This window comes from Heptranchias perlo, chromosome 6 (assembly GCF_035084215.1).
Source record: "Heptranchias perlo isolate sHepPer1 chromosome 6, sHepPer1.hap1, whole genome shotgun sequence".
Lineage (NCBI taxonomy): Eukaryota > Metazoa > Chordata > Chondrichthyes > Hexanchiformes > Hexanchidae > Heptranchias > Heptranchias perlo.
The window spans coordinates 49775746-49800348 of record NC_090330.1 but is presented as its reverse complement, the minus strand read 5'-3'; positions in this window follow the sequence as shown (position 1 = coordinate 49800348).

The following is a 24603-nucleotide window of genomic DNA, read 5'->3' as shown; positions in this document are numbered from 1 at the left end:
GCAGAAGCCCTTAAGCTGACCTTCCGATTGCAGGTCCTCCAATTCCACCTCCTCACTCTTACTCTCTCCTTCAAATCACTAACTGACCCCACAACATGGATAGATCTGTGATGGTGTTTGCCACTGTAGGTGTGGGGGATGCAGGCTGCTGTGAGGTGCTTTGTTGAAGCAGCACATTGGGCTCTGCCACTTCCTCCCCTTGAGCACTTGCAGGAGCAGAACAACAGATTTTAGAGTCCTGGTAGTAAGATACCCTTGAATAGAACTTAGGCGGTTCGGCATTTCAACGCGCTCTTCTGCAGTGCTGCAGTGTGTGTCTGTGTGTAGCAGAGTGAATGAGTGACTAAATAATAAGATAAAATAGGAGGATGAGGATGACACTAAACACGAGCATGGGCGAAACCTCCAATCTCCTCCTTCATTGTTTCCACTGCCAGAACCTCCAGAGCCATCTTGATATAAGGAATCAAGGGTCTTAGATTCAGTGACTCCTCTCTGGTCGGCATGTACTGCTGCCCATTACATGAAAACAGATGGAAAGGGGACAATATGGCATGCACACTTCTTACATTAATCTGTCAGGTATTGAAAAAAAACAATTTGGAACATATTGGCTTTAGTCTGTGAGCATAGATTAAGACCTGGTCCAAATGTGTCTATTAATGCTTATAAAGCATGTCATGTAATGATATCGAATTTATTTAACTTAATTGGATCCACCCAAGTAATTGCTGCTTTTAGCCAATTACAGTGAAAACAATTAACACTGTTTTAAACCTACATCAGAATTTGGGAACAGGTTTTGATGAAAATAGCTTAAATGATAAGACTGACATGGCAGTCAGCACATGTACGAGTACAGTTAACATATCGAGGTGTGCACAAAATAAAGAGTTTATATTTTCAACTTACTGACTGGGTGTCAAAATGGCGTCACAGATCAGCCGCGTTATAGAAACCGCACGGTTTTCATTTCCATTGATTTCAACTTGCTGCCCGAGCGTAAAACTGATCAGCATCATCTGTTTTACACTCAGACAGCAAGTTGAAAATCTACCCCGATGTGTTTAAAATATTAGGGCTGATTTTCCTCGTTGCTGTGCCCGGAGGAATGCTCTGTTTGTGGCTGCTGCTAACCTCCATCCATACTCTTCTGCCATTTCTAACTGATTTTTGTTCGATATTGCACCCCGCCAAAGAAACACTGTGTGGGCTTTTACAAACTCCCTGCCCCCCATTGGTCACCTCCTTTCTCACTCTCCTCTCTCCTCCGACATCCCTCTTCTCCACCCTCCCTCGCTCCCCCTGCTGACTTTCCTCCTCACCTCCCCTTCCTTCTCCCCATTTTCTCTCCTTTCACTTTCCTCTCCTGTCCTTCTCCACCCCTTCCTCTTCCAACCTACCTCTTCCCCTTTCCCCCTTCCTCTTCCCCTACCTTGGTCCAATTAGCCCCAATTTTGCTTGACTTGAAAACTGCTCTTGGACCTGACTCCCCATGCTCCGTATACCGCTTGGAAGATTGACTAGTAATTTAAAACAAAAGAGAAAGAAAGTCAGTTATTTCTGCTGGTTTCAGAGTCATTTCCCCAGCATCAGAATATCCCCTTAATTGACCTCAGATTGTGTCTAATAACAATAAAGAAAGAACAAACTTGAACATATATAGCCCTGCATCGCAGTCTGAGGACTTTCTAAAAAGGCTTTACAACCAATGGATTAATTTTAAGTACAGTAACTGCTGTTCTGTAGACAAACAGGGCAACCAATCTGTGCACAGCAAGGTCCCAAAAACAGGAAATGAATGATTGAGCAATTAATCAGTTTCAGGCAGTCTTGGTTAAGGGAGGATTGTTAGTCAGGTCGCTAGAGAACTGTCTGCTCTTCGAATAGTACAACGGGCTCTTTAAGTCCACCTGAACAAGTAGACAGGGCTTCCGTCTAATATCTTACCCAAGAGACAGCATGTCCAACAATGAAGCACTCCCTCAACACAGCACTGAACTGTTAACCTACAATATGCACTCAAGTCTGTTGTGGTCTTGAACCCACCATCTCCTGCCTCAGAGATATGAGTGCTACCGGCTGAGCCAAACTTCATCTAATTAACCTGAAATTAATCTCAGGATGCACGAGCAATAAGACCTGTGCCTTAAAGGGACAGATCAAGTTATGCACAGCTCCCCTTTAGCAGCAGAATAATACATTGTGGGTCACAAAAGAGTGAGGGTGAATTTCTGTGGGGGTTCTCCCACTCATCTGCCAGAAATTTGGTGTAAGAGTCGCGGAAACACAATGTAAATGTTTAGCAACAAAGTAAAGAATGAAACCTGATAACATCAAGCTTTGTATTTATTTTCCTTTGGGAGTAAAAGTAATTAAAGACAGCACCTCAGCACAGCACAGCTACAATAACTGAACAATTTTATAGACTAGTACAGCTATTCCTAGTCAGATCAGGCTGGATAAATATATTGTGCCATGAAATGTCATCAGTTACAAGAATATTCAATTTTCAGAGACTTTTAGGTCAGTTATATACAGCATAAACTTTTCATTAGTTGCTAAATTTTGATGGTGTGATAGATTAGAAATGTATAATATATGTAATATATTATTAAAAAATTAAATAATTATGCATTAAAAGCTAACAAATGAAGAGCTAGTTAATTACCTAAAACACTTTGGAAACAAATGTTTATGTCCACCTAATGGTCTACCAATATTAAATAAAGTTATCACAGAAAGTAACTTTTCTCTTCTCTAAACTCTAATCTTTCTCACTAAAGCATGTACCCGGGGGCACATCATTGAGCGTCAGAAGTTAATAAGTTGTATTGATTTTAGTGCAATTAATTAATATGTCAGCCAGAAATAATGAATTTTCTTTAGCTGAAGATTAAGCTGGTGACATATAGGTCAAAAAAGACAAGTGCAATAAGAATAATGTCAAGTCAGGGTGAACGTGCAAATATTAGGTCGTCAGTCAGTTGGTTATAATATTTAATGACACAAATTTAATTACTTAAGTTGCATTGATCTACTCTGGCCATTTTCACTTGTTTTATTTTACAATGCAACAAACTTAAAGCAAAGCTTGCTTAAGAGAAGTTCTCAAGATTTAATTTTTTTTTAATCTAACTGAAGATCAAACTTATCCCACAACTTCGATTTCCATTCATTTCCATTGTTGTGATTCATATCAGTTAGATTTGGTAGACATGATAGAAATCAAACAGAGATGAAATTTGTTGCCTTCTGTTTCATTACCTCAGTCACTATACTATTATATCTTCGTAGAAAAAATGAAAAAACATTGGGCACGATTTTAACTTTGAAGTCCAGGTGCATTGGAGACGGTGGGGGGCAAACAAAATCAGGGATTTCCAGACCGGGAAGGAATCCCGGCTCCAACCAGCCGAAAAACGCGCACGACCCTGACCCATCTGGATGCGTGTGGTTCAGGATCCCGGAAGTCCCACAGGCAATTAAAGCCGGCGGGACGATATTTAAAGCAGGAATTAAAGTACTTAAACTTGTTGAAATCATCATAAATCTTGTTATTCATGCTGGGAAATGATTTCAACGCTGCCTCAACATGTGTGAAGCACGCCATGGGAAACTAAGCGGGTCGGCAGCCATTTGGCCTTTTAAATCCTTGTTTGACAGATGGGGATAAAAGGTGAGTAATTCTCTCAGACAACCTTTTGGCTGGAAGTTCTTTGTGTTTAGACTGAAAATTCTTGGTTCATGCTCAGAATTGTTGTGCACACATATTTACCTACTTTTTGGCCCCCCTCAAACTGACACCATCAGGATGGAGGACGCAATGGCTGTATTCACCGGTATATCCGAGGAGGAGGAACATCACCATCCTCGCGAGGCACGGCGTGCACTTCCACCACTTGCAGCTCCACAACACAGAGGTGCACCACAGGGACCTGCACAAGAGCAGAGAGGGGAACAACAGAGGGACTGATGTTGCAGGAGGCACTACCTTCATCAGAGGGCCTACAGACCGAGGCTGAGCTTCCTAGATCTCTCTGAGGAGCAGTGCATACATAGGCTGAGAATGAGTCACCAGGTGGTCGCAGACATCTGCAGCCTCCTTCATGCTGAGCTGCTCCCGGCTGGGCCTGGCGGCATCGCATTACCCGTGGCAGTTAAAGTCACCACTGCCCTCAACTTCTTCGCCTTCGGATCATTTCAGGGCGCCACCGGTGACATTGCCGGAGTCTCTCAGTCGTCTACCCACAAGTGCATAAGACAGGCCACCGATGGTTTGTTTCGCAGGGCGTCCCATTACATCAAGTTCCCCATGGACGACCTCAGCCAGAAGGAGAGGGCAGTGGGTTTCTACTCTGTGGCTGGCTTCCCACGGGTACGGGGTGCAAATTGCACACATATAGCAATCTGAGCACCTTCACACGAGCCAAGACTGCTCATCAACAGAAAGGGATATCACTCCATCAACGCGCAGCTCGTTTGTGACCACCAGAAAAGATTTCTTCACGTGTGCACCAGATTCCCTGGCAGCTGCCTTGATTCATTCATTCTGAGGGAATCCAACATTCCGGCCCTCTTCCACGCACCAAACAGCCTTAAGGGCTGGCTCCTCGGAGACAAGGGATATCCCATACACATATGGCTCATGACACCTGTGAGAAACTCCATCAACGAGGCACAGCGCCAATACAATGACAGTCACATCGCCACCAGGACTGTAATTGAACATGTGATAGGACTGCTGAAGATGCGATTTCGGGGCCTCGATCGGTCTGGGGGAGCGCTTCAGTACACACCAGCGAGAGTGGGTAGAATTATAGACGTCTGTTGTGTCCTGCACAACATGGCGCACCAGAGAGGGTTACTGGTTGATGAGGCCCCATGCCCTCATCCAGCATCCACATTTGCCATCAACATTGAAGAGGAGGAGGAGGAGGAGGAGGAGGAGGAGGAGGAGGAACTCATCTGCAGAGCAGCGACTCACCTGGCTGCTAATATTTGAACAATTCTCATAAGGACATCCGCAAAGTGAGGATAGTCCAGTCCTCAGACCAACTGGAAAGAGCAGCGCCCCAACACCAGTACCTACACCCCCATACCCCGGGAACAAAACAGTCCTACAGTTACATATACACCCACTGTAATCGCACACACTGGGTGGCATCAAGTCTCGCTGTTCGAGGTGAAGCACATGAAAGGGCGTTATCACAAATGGCAGTCAAGAATGGGCAAGATGTGGCAGTAGTGGTAAGAATGATAACATTTAATGTGAATTTAACAAAAAACAAATATAAATGAAAAACATGACAGTCTGTCAGACACCCATGTGCATATCCTTTGTGATCACAAAACCTTTCGCTTCCTACTACTTCTACGTGGTGCATCCCCTGTGGCTGTAGCAGTGGTAGCGACAGGTTCCTCACATTCATGCCTTGACTGTTGAGATGCTTTGGGCCTACGCCCTCTGGGTTTTGGATCCCATGAGGGCCCCGCCAAAGATCGCTCCACCTGCATCTGTGCAGGGGCAGACTCGGCCCCCTGGAGGGGAAGCAGCATTGTGGGTACTGGTTGGGGGGGGGGTGCAATGGGTGAGACATGGGAGTGCTTTGAGTGGCATCCCCACTTCCATGTCCCCTTTCACCATCATCCCTCTCCTAGGCCAGGGCCACATCACTCCCACCACTCTGCTGGGCAACAGTTTGGAGGGCATGTGTGATGCCTTGAAAGCCCACCTGTAAAGTTTCTACCTGCCTGTTTAAGGCGGCAGAATGTTGTTCACCCTGAGTCCACATGGCTATTGTCAGGGCCTGAATGAACTCATTTGTGAGCCGTGCTTGAAGCTCAATGGAGGCTAGCCTTCTCTCCATCGCAGACATTCCTGCACTTACCTGCACCATTATCTCAGAGATTCCCTCCCGTACCTGTGCCACCATTCCACTCATTCCACTCATTCCATCCTCTGCTCAATTGTGGAGAGTGTATTGTTCCAGTACCTCGCAAATGTGCTGCTGTCCCTCGATTATTCTCCTTTTAAAGGATGGCCCCTGAGGTTCAGCTTCTGCGTCCAGCTGAGCAGAGCCCGGAAAGGAGAGCTCCCACCGACGTGGACTCTCCACAGCTGCCCCTGCCACCAGTGTCTACTCATGCTCACTTGTGTGTGATGACTCACCAGGTGCCAACACAACTAACTGACAATTAGCACCCAACGAGGTGTGACTATCGACGCTGGTGGGTGGCTCACTATGGTGCACCCTCAGAAGCCGAGAGCTCCTCTGAGGAATTGCCCAAACCCATCACCCCGGTCACTGAAGGGCCTGGAAGAGAATAGAAGGCAATATTAAGAATCAACACAGATGTGTAATGTTGCGATGAGCATACTGAGGTGTTCAACATGACAATCATTGTTAACATCACTTCATGTTGTGTGTGATGAAAGTTAACGTTGTGTCACCAGACGTTTGAGTGGTGCCCATCTCGGCATTCCCAACAGCCAGGCATTCCAGCACCAGCTGATATGCAGGGCCGCCTTTTTTTTTTATTTGTTCATGGGATGTGGGCATCGCTGGCAAGGGCAGCATTTATTGCCCATCCCTAATTGCCCTCTAGAAGGTGGTGGTGAGCCGCCTTCTTGAACCGCTGCAGTCCGTGTGGTGAAGGTTCTCCCACAGTGCTGTTAGGAAGGGAGTTCCAGGATTTTGACCCAGCGACGATGAAGGAACGGCGATATATTTCCAAGTCGGGATGGTGTGTGACTTGGAGGGGAAGGTGCAGGTGGTGTTGTTCCCATGTGCCTGCTGCTCTTGTCCTTCTAGGTGGTAGAGGTCGCGGGTTTGGGAGGTGCTGTCGAAGAAGCCTTGACGAGTTGCTGCAGTGCATCCTGTGGATGGTACACACTGCAGCCATGGTGCACCGGTGGGGAAGGGAGTGAATGTTTAGGGTGATGGATGGGGTGCCAATCAAACGGGCTGCTTTGTCCTGGATGGTGTTGAGCTTCTTGAGTGTTGTTGGAGCTTCACTCATCCAGGCAAGTGGAGAGTATTCCATCACACTCCTGACTTGTGCCTTGTAGGTGGTGGAAAGGTTTTGGGGAGTCAGGAGGTGAGTCACTCGCTGCAGAATACCCAGCCTCTGACCTGCTCTTGTAGTCACAGTATTTAAGTGGCTGGTCCAGTTAAGTTTCTGGTCAATGGTGATCCCCAGGATGTTGATGGTGGGGGATTCGGCGATGGTAATGCCGTTGAATGTCAAGGGGAGGTGGTTAGACTCTTTCATTGGAGATGGTCATTGCCTAGCACTCGTGTGGCGCGTATGTTACCTGCCACTTATGAGCCCAAGCCTGGATGTTGTCCAGGTCTTGCTGCATGTGGGCTCGGACTGCTTCATTATCTGAGGGGTTGCGAATGGAACTGAACACTGTGCAATCATCAGTGAACATCCCCATTTCTGACCTTATGATGGAGGGAAGGTCATTGATGAAATAGCTGAATATGGTTGGGCCTAGGACACTGGCCTGAGGAACTCCTGCAGCAATGTGCTGGGGCTGAGATGATTGGCATCCAACAACCACTACCATCTTCCTTTGTGCTGGGTATGACTCCAGCCACTGGAGAGTTTTCCCCCTGATTCCCATTGACTTCAATTTTACCAGGGCTCCTTGGTGCCACACTCGGTCAAATGCTGCCTTGATGTCAAGGGCAGTCACTCTCACCTCACCTCTGGAATTCAGCTCTTTTGTCCATGTTTGGACCAAGGCTGTAATGAGGTCTGGAGCTGAGTGGTCCTGGCGGAACCCAAACTGTGCATCGGTGAGCAGGTTATTGGTAAGTGCCGCTTGATAGCACTGTCGACGACACCTTCCATCACTTTGCTGATGATTGAGAGTAGACTGATGGGGCGGTAATTGGCCGGATTGGATTTGTCCTGCTTTTTGTGGACAGGACATACCTGGGCAATTTTCCACATTGTCGGGTAGATGCCAGTATTGTAGCTGTACTGGAACAGTTTGGCTAGAGGCACGGCTAGTTCTGGAGCACGTCTTCAGCATTACAGCCAGGATGTTGTCGGTGCCCATAGCTTTTGCTGTATCCAGTGCACTCAGCTGTTTCTTGATATCATGTGGAGTGAATCGAATTGGCTGAAGACTGGCTTCTGTGATGGTGGGGATATCGGGAGGAGGCCGAGGTGGATCATCTACTCGGCATTTCTGGCTGAAGATGGTTGCAAACGCTTCAGCCTTGACTTTTGCACTCAGCCTTGACTTTTGCACTCACGTGCTGGACTCTACCATCATTGGGGATGGGGATGTTCACAGAGTGTTTAATTGTCCACCATCACTCACGACTGGATGTGGCAGGACTGCGGTGCTTTGATCTGATCCGTTGGTTGTGGAATCGCTTTGCTCTGTCTATAGCATGTTGCTTTCGCTGTTTAGCATGCATGTTGTAGCTTCACCAGTTTGGCACCTCATTTTTAGGTACGCCTGGTGCTGCTCCTGTCATGCTCTTCTGCACTCCTCATTGAACCAGGGTTGATCCTCTGGCTTGTAATGGTAGAGTAAGGGATATGCCGGGCCATGAGGTTACAGATTGTGGTGGAATAAAATTCTGCTGCTGCTGATGGCCCACAGCGCCTCATGGATGCCCAGTTTTGAGCTGGTAGATCTATTCTGAATCTATCCCATTTAGCACGGTGGTAGTGCCACACAACAGATGGTGTCCTTAGTGTGAAGACGGGACTTCGCCTCCACGAGGACTGTGCTGTGGTCACTCCTACCAATACTGTCATGGACAGATGCATCTGCGACGGGTAGATTGGTGAGGATGAGGTCAAGTATGTTTTTCCCTCATGTTGGTTCGCTCATCACCTGCCGCAGGTCAAGTCTGGCAGTTATGTCCTTTAGGGCTCTGCCAGCTCGGTCAGTAGTGGTGCTACCAAGCCACTCTTGGTCACTCCTCCACTTCTGTGAGGACCACTATTTGTTGCGGCCCCCCTCCAATCCTTGCCTTCTCGCGTGCATTTTGCACTCTCTCCTCCTACAAGGGGAGAAAGTACAGACTTGCGAGTGAGTGGGGGTGAAGTGGTCAGCCGATGAATGCATTGCTTTTGGTGAGGCTGACCATGAAAGAGATGCATCAGAGAGTAACTATTAAACAGAGACATCACATTGGATCAGGATTGTGGTGAGTGGTAGTGGTGGGTTCACAAATGGGGAGGTGAGGAAGTGCTGAGGAAGTGAAGGTAAGTTGACGATGAGCGTTAAGTGGATGTGAGGATTGATGTGATGGAGTAGTCTTGACACGGAAGAAGAGTGGGAGGTGGGGGGGGGTACACACGGAATGCAGGGAAACGCTTCCTGCACTGGACCCAAGTGCGGGAGATGTTGCTCCTGCTGGTGACCTCCTCTGCCACCTCGAGCCAGGCCTTTTTGGTAGCAGAGGCAGGGCACTTCCTCCTGTCCGCCAGGTACAGTGTCTCCCTCCTCCTCCTCACCCCTGCCAGCAGCACCTCAAGTTAGACATCACTAAATCGTGGAGCTGGCTCGCCCCTCTGTTGCTCTATTATGTCTGCTTGCTTCTTTGTCCAGCAAAAGCCATTGATGCTATGGCCCATTATATGCAGACACTCCAGCTGACAGCAGGTCATGTGGGTGCGCAGTCCGTCCGCTGCACAGCTTTTGGACGCCAAACCCGGAAGTCAAGTTAAGGGCCATCAATTAAGTCACAATTGGACTTGGGAACGGTAAGGATTTATTTTTCGGGTTTGCCACGCGCCCATTGTCCTCCCCGCTGCTACCCCACTGACTTACTAAAATCGTGCCCATTGTGGGTGTTTTTTGCCAAGGATTTAATTACTTTTGATATTAAATAATTTACATGTACTCATCAATATTCTAATCACTCAGTGATTTGACAAAATAGTAACCATTAGCTGTCTCCAGATCACTTAACATACATTGAAAATGTTCCACACTACAGTGAACTATATACAAAATTAACTCATCTAATGAGAGGAAGTTGCTTCAGTACCAATGTATTTATGTCCCTTATTTGAACAAAAGTCAGACAGACTTGTTCAGTTGAAAGAGTTGTTTTTTTGGTTGGCAAGCTGGGTCTCACTGGCAGGATTCAGTTGCACGGGGACCTAAAATTAGATCTCCAGCAATCTCTCCCAGTCTCCACTGGATCCTTTTTCCGTCCCACTCCTGCAATTTTTCTATTGGGCTTTACAGCCACATAATTTCACATCTAGTGCAAGAGCTTCATTTGACATGCATCTTTTATGCAAATGAGGGGCTATGTTCTCCATGGCAATGATTTCCAGTGCAACCTCTTTAAATATGCTCCACAGCTTGATATTACAGGGCCCTTCTCCCATGCATATCTACTCCTTTCTGTGATGTGTCACATTTTCCTGCAAACAGAGAAGCAATGTTGAGATGTTGGAAGTGTTAGGAGCACATTAGAAACACCCAATTTCCCACCCTGCTGCCCATTGTGATATAAGTACATGTACAAGCATGTACGTGCATCATGGAGCTACATTTTGTTGGAAAGATTTTTTGGTTGAAGCTCTTCTAAGATGTTCTTGCATCAAGAGTTTCAGGTAAAGTTGTATCTGTTGGGTATCCAACAGGTCCTTGAGAAGAAAATCGGCTGTATAATTTCCAAGCTCAGATCTGTTCAGATATGTTAGGGTATGATTACCTTGGCCTATACACATGGGTGGCAGAGCAGGACTGTCCCATCTTGATACACCTGTGATCTCCTGTGATTCTTCTCCAGAATGTACAGGTAGAGTGATATTTCCAGTGGGATACCCGTAGGTTCTATTACAGCTCTGGACAACTGAATTTCCTTAGGAAACACCCTCAGATGGGAGATAAGGTGCAGTTGAACAAGGTCAGGTTTGGTTCAATGTTGAAACCAAAACAAAAGGCAGGAATTAAGCAAACTGCATCAACTTGTATCAATTACCAAGCAAACTCCCCTTTAAGAAAGAGGTACCAACATGGCTGAACAGGCCTAATGGCCTGTGCCTGTTTTACATGGGTGCTGAGCAACTGCGGCTCTGTTCAAGCCAGACACATTATCGGGCCAGCAGTTAATTTAAATAACCATCAATTGAATTAATCTAGAATACCCTTGATTAATTTAATTTAACTAATGTAATTTCTCTACATTACAATAGTGGTTACACTTCAAAAGTACTTAATTGGCTGCGAAGCACTTTGAGACATCTTGAGGTCGTGAAAGGCGCTATATGAATGCAGGTTCTTTCTTTTACCTCAGATATGTAGCCCTCAGTACTACTGGTGCTTTCCAGCTGCATAGTGCATGTCTTGAGTACCAGATGCACAGAAGACCTCAAGAAAATGGGTTTGTTTCTTTTGTTGCACATCTCTTCCAATGGTGCCAACCACTGTATTATCAGTGCCATAGCCCCACTTGACCACCAGGGAGATCACACTAGATGTGTGTAGCACTCGGGCTAGGAAATTCCTTGGAGCTGCACACGCTCCACTGACATTACTTCACCAGAAGCGTGGAGCGGGGCATCTCGCGGCATGTGACGTTAAACTTTTTTCTGCACCCTTCAGCTCAAAAGGTTTTTACGCTGTAATTTGCTAGAAGTTCGAGCTGGTAATGGTGTGGTGAGGGCTACGGGCATCTGGGACCTCAGTGAATGGCGGGACTAGCGGTATATCTCCTTAACCAATGAGATTTAAGGATTGAGAAAGAAACAGAGGAACGACAGAGAAAGAGGGTGAATTAGAGTCAAATCTGGTAAAGAAAGAGAAAGAAAGAGAGGGAAAGATTGGATTAAGAGAGAGAGAAAAAAAAGAGACAGAAAGGAAAAGTACAAAGTTTTTAAAAAATCTCTAACAACAATTGACTGCATGCTGGAATGAAATTGAACCATTTAAATTGTTCCCTTTCTGGGCCAGAGAGGTTGATTGCCATTGCATTGACAATTATCACGTTGTTAAAAGTTTTAATTACCAGACTTAACTTTTTGTGGCAATTAATGGGCAATTAATGTGTAAATCCAGCAAGTTTTTAACAATAACAAGGAGGCTAAGGGTGAGATGCAAACAGCGGAGCGGCGTAAATCGACCAGCAAAGATCTGGAGATTTGCAACTCTTAATCCCCTAAACTTGCTGGCCGACTTGCTCATTAGTAATGGCGTGCGTCGTTAACACACCATTATTTTTCCAGCAAGATCTGGCCCTCTGTTTACGCACGGAGCAAGATCGGCTCCCAGAAAGTTCCTGACCCAGGCGTTTATTCAATAATTACCTATCATTTCTTTCAACGACTGTCACCTGAAGTACACAATGAGACACGGAGGCACTTTGCTGACTTGAGACACTTTAATCCTCTAAATTGGGTGAAAAAAATCTGATTTTCAGAGTTAAATGTAAATCTTATACCCCCAGAGAGGGTATAATTTCAAAGTTTGCAGATGACAAGAAACTCGGAAAGGTAGTAAACAATGTGGAGGATAGTAACAGACTTCAGGAGGAGATAAGCAGACTGGTGAAATGGGCAGACACATGGCAGATGAAATTTAATGCAGAGAAGTGTGCAGTGATGCATTTTGGTTGGAAGAATGAGGAGAGGCAATATAAACTAAATAGTACAATTTTAATGGGTGTGCAGGAACAGAGAGACCTGGGGGTGCACATACACAATCTTAGAAGGTGGCAGGACAAGTTGGAATGGCTGTTAAAAAAGCATATTGGTTCCTGGGCTTTATTAATAGAGGCATAGAGTATAAAAGCAAGGAAGTTATGCTAAACCTTTATAAAACACAGTTTAGGCCTCAGCTGGAGTATTGTGTTCAATTCTGGGCAGCACACTTTAGCAAGGATGCCACCCTTATAGAGGGTGCAGAAGAGATTTATTAGAATGGTACTAGGGATGAGGGACTTCAGTTATGTGGAGAGACAGGAGAAGTTGGGGTTGTTCTCCTGAGAACAGAGAAGGTTAAGGGGAGATTTGATAGAGGTGTTCAAAATCATGATAGAGTAAATAAGGAGAAACTGTTTCCAGTGACAGAAGGGTCGGTAACCAGAAGACACAGATTTAAATTGATCGGCAAAAAAGCCAGAGATGACACAAGGAAACATTTTTTTACGCAGCGAGTTGTGATGATCTGGAATGCACTGCCTGAAAAGGTAGTGGCGGCAGATTCAATAGTAACTTTTAAAAAGGAATTAGACAAATACTTGAAGGGAAAACATTTACAGGGAAAGGGCAGGGGAATGGGACTAATTGAACAGCTCTTTCAAAGAGCTGGCACAGGAACGATGGGCTGAATGGCCTCCTCCTGTGCTGTATGTACTATGACATGATACTATGATATAAATCAAAATTCTTGCATTTCAAATTGATTCTGACTTTTAAAAATTCAGTTTGGAACTCCTACCTCATTTTTCGCAAGAAGGCTTGTGCTTGTTGGACCTTTACTTCAATATATCTTGTGTAAGCTATGGCTTTTCCAATTCTTGGTACAAGATCTTCCATTTCTCCAAAGATTTATATATTTTTTTTCTCAATTTGTTTTATTCTAAATCAATACTACTTCCTTTAATAAATTATTTTGCCATTGCGTCTTGTTTTAATTTCTGAGACACCTCTAAATTGATTTTTAGCCATATTTAATTCTAATTTGTTTTTCTTTTCAGCTGCCTTAAGTAACAGAGTCACTTCACTCTGCCAGTGTTGATCCAGCTCCGAGGCTCTCTGTCTGCCTTTAATTTGAAGTCAATGCCATGCTTCATATTCAACTCAATCAGCTGGCTGCTAAATTTTGAGATTTCGTTACCCTTTCTGTATTGCTGTGCAGTCTTTAGTGATAATTATTTTTTACTGCTCTCTGCAAGAGTCTCTAGACATCAATGTGTTAATCCTTGTGCATAACAATAAAAAGTTCAGAGGTTGACTGAAACTGTATTCAATGTGGCTTTCAGCCAAGAGGAGAAGAAAACTCACATGGACAGACCTAGCCTGCAGAAATATAGCTCCTTTTTGACAATCTCAAACTGGCATAGATTGTTCCCATGTAACCTAAAAAAGGCAACTTCCTTTGCTGTTGAAAGCAGTAGTGCAGAGGTATCTACAAATGAAAAGAACAGATGTAAATATTGCTGTAAATTAAAAAATCTAGTAAAAATTATACTACTCTATCATCTAAAATTGAACACATTTGATGATATCTATGACGAGTGCAGAATTAAGAAATTAGAATTTTGCATTTTGCATTTAATCAACTGACAATTTAAAAACAGCATAAGTAACAGCATTACAAGAAAAAAGACAATTAATTCACATCTGGTGCTGCTTTTTTTGGGTTCCCGCTGTTACATTCTGAGCTGAGTTTTCAATCCAACATCTGGTCTATCACCAAGACAATGGGGGTCATTTTCAACTTTGGCAGGGGTGAAAATCTGGTGGTAGCAGATTGGGCACCCGTTATACACCCTGCTCTATTGACTTCAATGGAAAAGCAAATCAGGCAGAGTGTATAACGGACTCTTTGAGTGCTAATATGGAGGTTTCATGGGAACGCAGGAACAGGAGAAGGTCATTCAGCCCCTCTAGTCGGTTCCAACATTCAATTAGATCATGCCCGATCTGTACCTTAACTCCATTTACCCGCCTTTGCTCCACATCCTTTTATACCCTTACCCAACAAAAATCGAGCAATTTCAGTCTTGAAAATTTCAATTGACCCAGCATCCACAGCCTTCTGGGGAGAGAGTTCAGTTTTCTACCGCCTTGTGTAAATAAGTGCTTCCTGATTTCACTCGTAAATGGCCTAGCTCTAATTTTAAGATTATTCCCCCTTGTTCTGGATTCCCCCACCAGAGGAAATAGTTTCTCTACTTCTACCCTATCAAATTGCTTTATCACTTTAAAGACCTAGATTAGGTCACCCCTTCTAAATTCATGGGAATACAAACTAAATTTATGCAACCTGTCCTCCTAATTTAACTCTTTAAGGTTTGGTATCATTCTGGTGAATCTGTGCTGTACCTGGTCCAAGGCAAATATATGTTCCCTGAGGTGCAGTGCCCAAAACTAAACTCAGTAGTCCAGATGGGGTCTGACCAAGGCTCTGAACAACTGAAGCATAACTTCCTCACTTTTGTATTCCAACCCCCTTAAGATAAAGTCCAACACTCCATTAGATTTTGAATACTTTTGGTACCTGTCCACTAGCTTTTAGTGATTTGTGTACATGGACATCTAAATCCCTTTGCTCCTTCATGGCTCCTAGTCTCTCATCATTAAGACAATATTCTGATTTGTCTTTCTCGGATCCAAAGTGGATGACCTCACACATGCCCACATTAAATTACATCTGCCATGGTTTTGCCCAATCTGTCTATGTCTCTTTGCAACTTGCTGTTTCCATCTACACAATTTACTGTGCCTCCTAACTTAGCGTCATCTACAAAATTGGATATACAACTCTCTATTCCTTCATCCAAGACAGCGATATATATGGTGAAAAGCTGATGGTCCAGTACAGATCTCTGAGGAACACCACTTGTCACATTCTTCCAATCACAGAACTTACATGGGATTTCATTAGTAACAGCAGGAAGAATGACATAGTTAACAGTGATTCTTCACAATGTGCTTGGCCCTTGGGTTTCACTCCCACTACTCTTCACTCCTCTGCTGGTATACTTGATCTGCTGGTGTGCATGATCAATCACTGTAGACCACTATTCACTTCTACTCCACCTCAGGATGAACCTATGCTGGCATGATTGACTCTCCATGCCTTCTTGTCTCTCCATTTTCCAATGGACAACCTCCAGCAGTGCGCCCACTGATACTCTGCCCCTCAAATAGCTCCTGCGCTCACTCGCCCTCCACAATAGTCTCCAAACCTGGACATTGGTTCATCGATGCTCCAAGTTGTTTCTACCCTGTCTACAAGTCAACTTCATCCCACCACAGGACCTTTGACTTTATCTTTGGACTCATAATGTCTCCTCCGTAGCCTTTGTTTAAAACCAGGACCTATCTATTCCTAATCTTTGCCGTGCCTATATAACCTGAATTTCCTCTGTATCCATTTGCCTGCACTTTTTTGCTGCTGCTCCAGACCCGAGCATATTATTCCATCTCACTTTTTTTCCTTTTCGCCTGACCCCTCTTGGACCCTTCTGTCCTGACTCCTCCCCTTCCTGTCACCCAGTTATGCCACGTTTCATTTTTCCCCTCTCAGGTACTTTGCACTGCCCCAATCATTACCCCAATCGTTCACTATTCCTCAACTTTTCTACTTAGCCTGAACCCCTGTTTTTGTCTAGCTTCTCTCCTATCTCCCCTCGTGCCCTTTCCGATCTCGCTTTATCTATGAGACTCATGCTGTTAACCCTATTGCCACTAAACTGCTTACCACTCGACTTCCCTTCCTAGCCCCCATGCTAGCTGATGTTGTAAATGGTTCCCTCGCCTCTGGTACTGTCCCCCCTCGATTTCACACTACCGTCATAATGCCTTCCCCTCAATCTCTCTGTACATGCAAACTACTACCCCATCTCCAACCTCACTTTCCTCTACAAAGTCCTCGAATCTGTTGTCACCTCCCAAATCCTTGTCCATCTTTTCCGCAAATCCATGTTTGAATCTCCAATCAGATTTCCATCCCTGCCACAGCACTAAAACAGCCCTAATCAAAGTCACAAATGACATCTATTGACATGTCATTATTCACTTTGGTAGGAAGAATAGAAAAACAGAATATTTTTTAAATGATGAGAAACTATTAAATGTTGGTGTTCAGAGAAATTCAGATATCGTCGTACAAAAAACACAAAAAGTCAGCATGCAGGTACAGCAAGCAATTAGGAAATCAAATGGCATGTTGGCCTTTATTACAAGGGTATTGGAGTACAGGAGTAAGGAAGTCTTATTACAATTGTACAGGGCTTTGGTGAGACCGCACCTGGAGTATTGTGTACAGTTTTGGTTTCCTTATCTAAGGAAGGATATCCTTGCCTTAGAGGCAGTGCAACAAAAGTTCACTAGATTGATTCCTGGGATGAGAGGCTTGTCCTATGAAGAGAGGTTGAGTAGGATGGGCCTATACTCTCTGGAGTTCAGAAGAATGAGAGGTGATCTCTTTGAAACATACAAGACTCTCCTCTGTTGTCTAGCTGGGTGAGACTGCCCTCCCTTGGTTACACTCTTACCTGTCCAATTGTAGCCAGAGAATCTCAGCCGTTGCTTTTTTTATCACCCTAGCACCATTACCTCTGGAGTCCCCCAGGGATCTATTCTTCCTCATTATATGCTTCCCCTTAATACCATCCGAAGACATGGTATCAGGTTCCACATGTACTCTACTTCTCCATCACTTTTCCTGACACATCCACTGTCTCTGGGTTGTCAGCCTGCTTGTCTGACATCCAGTTCTGGATTAGCTGCAATTTCCTCCAGTTAAACATAGGAAACATCAAAACCATCATCTTCCGCCCCACCACAAGCTCGGTACCCTTGATACCGATTACTTCCCCTCCCAGCCACTGTCTCAGGTTGAATCCATCTGTTCGTAACCTCGGCATTCTATTGGACTCCAAGCTGAGCTCATGTCCTCTCCATCAGACAGACCCCACTGTCCGTCTCTGCCTCTGCCTCAGCCCATCCGCTGCTGAAATCCTCATCTATGTCTTTGTCATCTCCAAACTCGTTTATTCCAACGCTCTCCTGGCTGGCCTCCCATCCTCCACCCTCCAATAACTTTAGCTCATCGAAAACTCTGCTGCCCACACCCTAACCCACATCAAGTCATGCTCACCCACTAGCCCTGTGCTCGCTGACTTTGGCACCCGGTCCCCCAACACCTCCGATTTAAAATTTTCGGATCCCTTCATGGTCTTGTCCCTCTCTATTCTGTAACCTCCTCCAGCCCTACAACTCTCCGAGAACTCTGTGTTCTTCCAGCTCTGACCTCCTGTGCATCCTCCACTCCATTTTCCCCACCATTGGTGCCTGTGCCTTCAGACGCCTAGGCCCTAAGCTCTGGAATTCCCTCCCCAAACCTCTACGCCTCTCCATCTCTCTCTCCTCCTTTAAGATCCTCCTTAAAACCTACCTCTTTCACCAAGCTTTTATTCACCTGTCCTAATTTCTCCTTCTTTGGTTCTGTGTCAATTTCTTACCCGATTATGCTTCTTTGAAGTGCCTTGGAGTTCTGGCAGGACAGGGCGGAACTTTTGCCCAACACTCCGCATACACCCCAACCCCAAAAATTTTTCCGGGATCATGGTTAATCCCATATTCATGCTGAGACCGAGGCAGGATTCCCACTGTCAAGAGGGAGCCAACAGTGTGTTTGGGTGGAAGGGGCAGAGAAATCCTCACCAAGGTAAGTAATGGGCCTGACTTTGAGGGAGAGGAGACCACTGCAAGGCCCTCTACCTCCATTGGGGAAACTTGAGGCCTTTACCACCATTTCCGAGGCTGCTTTCTGGATTCTACTACCACATGGCAAGTTCAGGTAATAGCAATAATTAGGGAAGATGGGAGGGAAATCCTCTGGGGACGCAGTCTTTATGCCATTTGCATGCAGCTGGCAGGGAAGGTGTAGCAAGGGCAGTCCCGACAGGGTGAGAGGGAAATTCCATTTGGGGTGTTGAGATGGCAGTTGGCCTTACTGGCTTTAGTCCAGCATGAAGAACTGGTCAGTTCTCAACCTGGCTTGGCTGGAAGGCTGTTCAATTCATCAATAATCATTCTCATACATAAGTATGCCTTCCTTTAACTGATGGAGTTGTTGGGGTAGTGTGAATTAGTGCAAGGTTTTGCAGGCTGCTTAACAGTCATGAACGCTCCTTCTATGACAGTAACCATCTTTATACCAGCCGATAGGATGGTTAGTCCTATACAGCGGGAGGGTTTAATGGACTCACACAATCCATACAATGAGGGAGTATCCCGTTGGGATATTAACTCAGAAATCAGAGCCGGAGCTCCAGTCTCTGCTTGCCAAGACTGTCTGGAGCAGCGTTTGAATCCTGAACTTTCTGATTCAGAGACGTGTGAGCTACCACTATGCCAAAGGCTTGCTCCAGTTGATTAGCTGTTGATGAACAGGCACTTGTCTATTGTAAAAACTCACCCTTTTGAGAACTCAATTTAAATGTCTTTAGTAGTACTACACAAGCTCTGAAAGCAGCAATGTGCAGAACTGTCTACTAATGTGTGTAATGTGGAACCACACATGTTTTTTTCCAAGCTAATAAATGTCTTTGCCATTCATCACATACTTCAGTGAGTTCCCAGTCCTCTATTCAAGGATGGAACGCTTATGCTGCCATCATTAAGTTACTTCGACAGAAGACTGAAAAATTGACTTTTTTCTCTTCTCAGAAACAAAACTAATTTTCAGAGTTAACATTTTAACCACTCTTAGTGGTTCTCAAGAAACTGCCTGCTTATGTTCGAAAGCAACAATTATTAAATATACATATACATATATGTAACATTTTACTGGAAAGTATATCTTAATATGCCTTCTCGGTCATGAAATACAGGAAATTAAAATGGCTTAAATCTCACATAAATTCAATGTTGCTTTTGAAATTAGTGAAGTTAAAGCTACAGAGTTTAGTTGCCTGCAATTTAATGCACTTATATCATATTTCTTTCTCTGCTTTTTGAAATACATTTAAATAAATAGATTGATGTCTCTTTTAAAATAGTAGGGACAGGAATTTGATATTAAAGTGTTAAGTTCATGCCATAACCCTGTTCTGAGAATATGGGGTAAATTTTAACTTCCAGCCCGGAAGGGAGCGGAGGGAAGATTTCCAGATGCGAAACCTGGAAGGTAAGTGGGCGGATCGCGACCTTAATGAGGACCATCAATGGCACTTCCGGGTTTCGGCCCAGCAGCCAGCCTGATTGAAAGGCTGGCTGGCTGTCGTCCAGGAAGGCCTGAAGCAGCAGGCCGCAGCCGAGGATCAGAGGGAGGGAGAGAACATAGGCCGGGAAAAAGATCGGGGGTCGGTCCGGGGGTAAGATCGGGGGTGGGGGGGGGGGTGGAGGGGGAGAGATGCTCTGGGGGGGGCGACTGAGGAAGAGATCAGGGGCTGAGAACAAGATCGGGGGGATGGGAACGAGATCGGGGGGCTGAGAAGGAGATCGGGGGGCTGAGGAGATCGGGGGGCTGAGGAGAATATCAGAGGTCTCTGGAGGTCAGGTGAAGAATCGGAGGTAGGTGGGGTCCACCATGGTGGGGGGGGTGGGGGGATCCACCATCGGGGGGGGGCATGATCGGGAGAGGGAGGAGGGTCAGCGGATCGCAGGGGTCCTGTCGGCCAGGTGAGCTTGTTGGACCTGAATGAAGCATCCTGCTCCTCCAGGGCCACGAGCAGTGTAATAAAGGCACTCACCTCATGGATCTGGCCTTTCCCACCTGCTTTCACCCGACATGAATTGGAAGCAATGGGAAACCCAAACAGATACAGTTAAATTTATTTTAATTGTCCAATACCCAAAATATTAAGTACCTCAAGTATTTCCATGAGGTACATTGCCCTTTTAAGCTGGCTTTAAGTGGTGGCGGGACTTCCTGGTGTCTGCTCTCGACAGGCAGACAAACCTGCCTGGGTTAAACCCAGAAGCAGACGTGTTGCAGCCAGGATGCGGTCTTGCTGTAAAAATGGAGTATCTTTACTCCCCACCCACCCCCAACCTACCCATTCTTGGGGGTTAAAATTTATCCCTATGTAACAATGTATAAATCAATAGAATCATAGAATCATAGAAGTTACAACATGGAAACAGGCCCTTCGGCCCAACATGTCCATGTCGCCCAGTTTATACCACTAAGCTAGTCCCAATTGCCTGCACTTGGCCCATATCCCTCTATACCCATTTACATTATTAAAAGATCTATATATGCACTTTCTGTCCAACTTTCTTTTGCCACAATATTTGGTATTGCTTGTATGGCAACATATTTCATGCTCTCCTGGCAGGCCTCCCACCTACCACCCCCCAAAAACTTGAACTCATCCAAAACTCTGCTGCCCGTATCCTAACTCGCACAAAGTCCCGCTCACCCATCACCCCTGTGCTCGCTGGCCAACGTTGGCTCCTGGTCTGGCAACGCCTCGATTTTAAAATTCTCATCCTTGTTTTCAAATTCCTCCATGGCCACTCCCCTCCCTTTCTCTGTAACCTCCTCCAGCTCTACAACCCTCCGAGATCTGTCCGCTCCTCCAACTCTTGCCTCTTGCACATCTCTGATTTCCTTCGCTCCACCGTTGGCGGCCATGCCTTCAGCTGGGCCCAACGCTCTGGAATTCCCTCCATAAACCCCTCCGCTTCTCTACCTTTCTCTCCTCCTTTAAGTCGTTCCTTAAAATCTACCCGTTTGACCAAGCTTTTGATCCCCTGTCCTAATATCTCTTTATGTGGCTTATTGTAAATTTTTTCTGATAATGCTTCTGTGAAGCACCTTGGGATGTTTTTACTACATCAAGGTGCTATATCAATGGAAGTTGTTGTTGTTAAAACTGCCTTTGTAAATATTTATACTGGGAATTTCCAACGTAAAAACTTAAGGGATGATTTTCACTTCACTGCTGCCCCATTTTTCAGCATGAATGAGGTAGTCGCCAGATGAAAATTGATAAAAACAAACTTACCACCAAGTTTCCACCAGAGACCCACTTGTTGCAATTTTCAAGCAGGCCTTTTTGAAGTAAGAACTAGCTCCCAACATACACAGGCAGGAATTTCATGCATATATTTAAATCAGGGTCCTATGTTGTATTTAGAACCCCAGTGCAATTTTTGGGGTTCCAGTGGGTGGACTAAGCCCCGCCCAGTGGAACTGAACTTAGAGCGGCCAAACTAGTGGCCCTTACAGGGACAGCTGACGACTGTTCAAAAAATATTTACCGGTAAGTTTTTTTCTTAACTAATTTTTGTTGAGCCAGAAGGAACACGAGTGCTTCTCTTGCACCGTGAAAATTGTCCCGCCCATTGCCGTTGACTCTGTGCCCCCGCCGCTATTGCCTGCCCTCCCTTAAGGAGTCCCTGATGGCTCAGCTCTGTAGAGGTGCTGCCAGATTTCCCACCTCTCTGTTGGGCGAGCTGCCTGTTAGCACTCATTTAGCACTGGCAGCTCGCTGATTTTATTTAAAGGAGGCCCAATCGCCAAAGCAATCGGGCCACCTGTTGGTGACACTGGCGGTGCTTCGCCCACCAGCCGCCTGAAATGCCCCTTAGTGTTCACAGCGTAGTTGCAGGCCTCCCATCACAGGTGGCACTATGGTGCCTCCTCAAATTTATGTCCCAGCTCCCCCCTTTCCCCGGCCTCAACATCAGGTGCATTTATTCTCCCCCTGCCTGTCCCAGACTGCATTCCTGGCCTTAACCAAGAACTGGCTTATGAAGTGCAGAGGCATCCCCACAGCTTGGGCACTACTGCCATGTTGTTCGGGTTTCTTGCCCCAAGTCTTGACCCCATTGGCCTTCCTTACCCTGTTACTTTTTGACACTGGTGTTTCCTGCCTTGCCTTTCATTCCTGCTGCCCTTCCCAACCCAGGATCTTTCCCAGCACCTCTCGTTGCTCAGTGTGAGAGACAAAGACACATGCAGGACTGAAATAAAGAGGGAAAAAATGGGTAAAGAGATAAACAGTGGAGACAGAGATAATGGGGAAGAGAGATGGATGCAGATGGGCAATGAGAAAGATCAAGGCAAAGAAAAAGAGGTGAGAGAGTGCAATAACAAATAAGGGAGAAAGATTGTGTGGACAAATAGAAGAACAGACAGAGAGCTCATGTGTGGAGACACAGAGCGATCGGGAAGGGAAAAAAAGAGAAGCTGTTTACAGACAGAGAGGTCAGGGGCAGAATGAGAGCGATAGACACATTCAGGGCAGATAAGGAGCAATGCCACAGGAGATCTACTAATATCTTATAATAATCCAAATTATGCACTAACTCGTGTGTATTTCTCTTATAGTGATAGTAAATGACTATTACTGTACTTAAATGAAATGAACCCAATGTCCTGAGTGAAATGTATATATGTCTATCTCACATGACACTTAGAAATGAAAGGCGTAAATATAAAAAAAAGTTTTAAAAATATTTTGACATCATTGTGCATGATTGTTCTTGCCTATTTCAGTTTAAAGTCATTTTGGCTCAGTTGCCAGTTCAAGTATTTAATAATGTGTTGAGAGGTCGAGACAAGATCACTTGTTAATGTGGCAGACAAGGTTCCAGCAAACATTTCTTTTCTCTCCTCATGAATTCCATAAGGAGAACACATGAAGAACATCAGAAGCCACACAGCAAGAGAGAGGGATTGAAACCATCTGAGAAAAGGAAGAGAAGTCAGAAATAAATACACACAGAGGGAAGGATCAGAAGAATGGATAGTGCAAGAGGGAAATTTTAACTGCTTTATATTACTGTTTCTTATTTTTCCGAAGAAAAACTTCAAATGCTGTCTCATGGTACTGGACCCTTAACAGAAAACGATGGCCTAGAAATTTGTTCGCACCTGAATGGGTAGGCCCAACGCACACCCGATATTGGGCCCCGGGTCTCATTTAAACGGGACCGGCGCACTGTGGACACCTTCTGGGCATCCCCTGACAGCTCACCGGCAAAGAGGCTTTGAATTTCAGGCTGCTGCATCGCCAGCAGTGGGCCTCAGGTAGGTCATTAGAGGGGAAGGGGAAGCAATCAGGAGGGGTGCGACTGGGAAAGGGAGGGGGATCGGGATATCGGGGGTCGAGGCAGCGATCGTGTCGGGGGTCGAAGTGATGATGGTGGGGGAGGTGGTCGAGGCGGCCATCGGGAGGTGGGTGGGGGGGACAAGAGGAGGCCAGCAGCAGCAGCCTACGGTTTTAATCTGGAGCTGGGGATAGAATCGATGGCAAGGGTATGCAGTTTCTGTTGGGGATTAGTCTTCTCTGCAGCTCATCCAAGACTGGATATATGACATGCATTCTGATAACACTGAGGCAGTGGAGAGGTCGAGAGAAGTGGTGGAGAGGAAGAGCTAGGTGTCCTCAGCATAAATGTGGAAGCTGACCCTATTTTTGCAAATGATGTTGCCAATGAGCAGCATGTAGATGAGGAAGAGAAGGTGGCCATGAATACATCCTTGGAGGACTCCAGTGGCAGCGGTGTAGGGGTGGGAAAAGAAGCCATTGCTGGAAATGCTCTGGCTACAATTGGATAGGTAAGAGTGGAACCAGGCATGGGCAATTCCACCGAGCTGGACAATGGAGGAAAGGCATCAAGGGAGCAGGAGGTGTCATGGACAATATCAGTTCAGAGAGGACATGAGAGGAGAGAAGCTAGAAAGAGATACGCAGGTTCAGGGCACGGGGAAAGCAGCAGAGACAGCTGAACATTTAATTTTAATGAAAAAGAATTCCCTGAGATCCTTGCACTTGCTGTTTACGGTGAGGGTGGAAGGGGCAGGGGAGAGGGGTTGAAAGAGAAATGAAGTGAGGGGTTATCTCTGGGGGGACCACTCATTGATCTATTTTTTGTGCTCATCAAAAAGTGAGGAAATGCAATATTCCCTACTTTAGG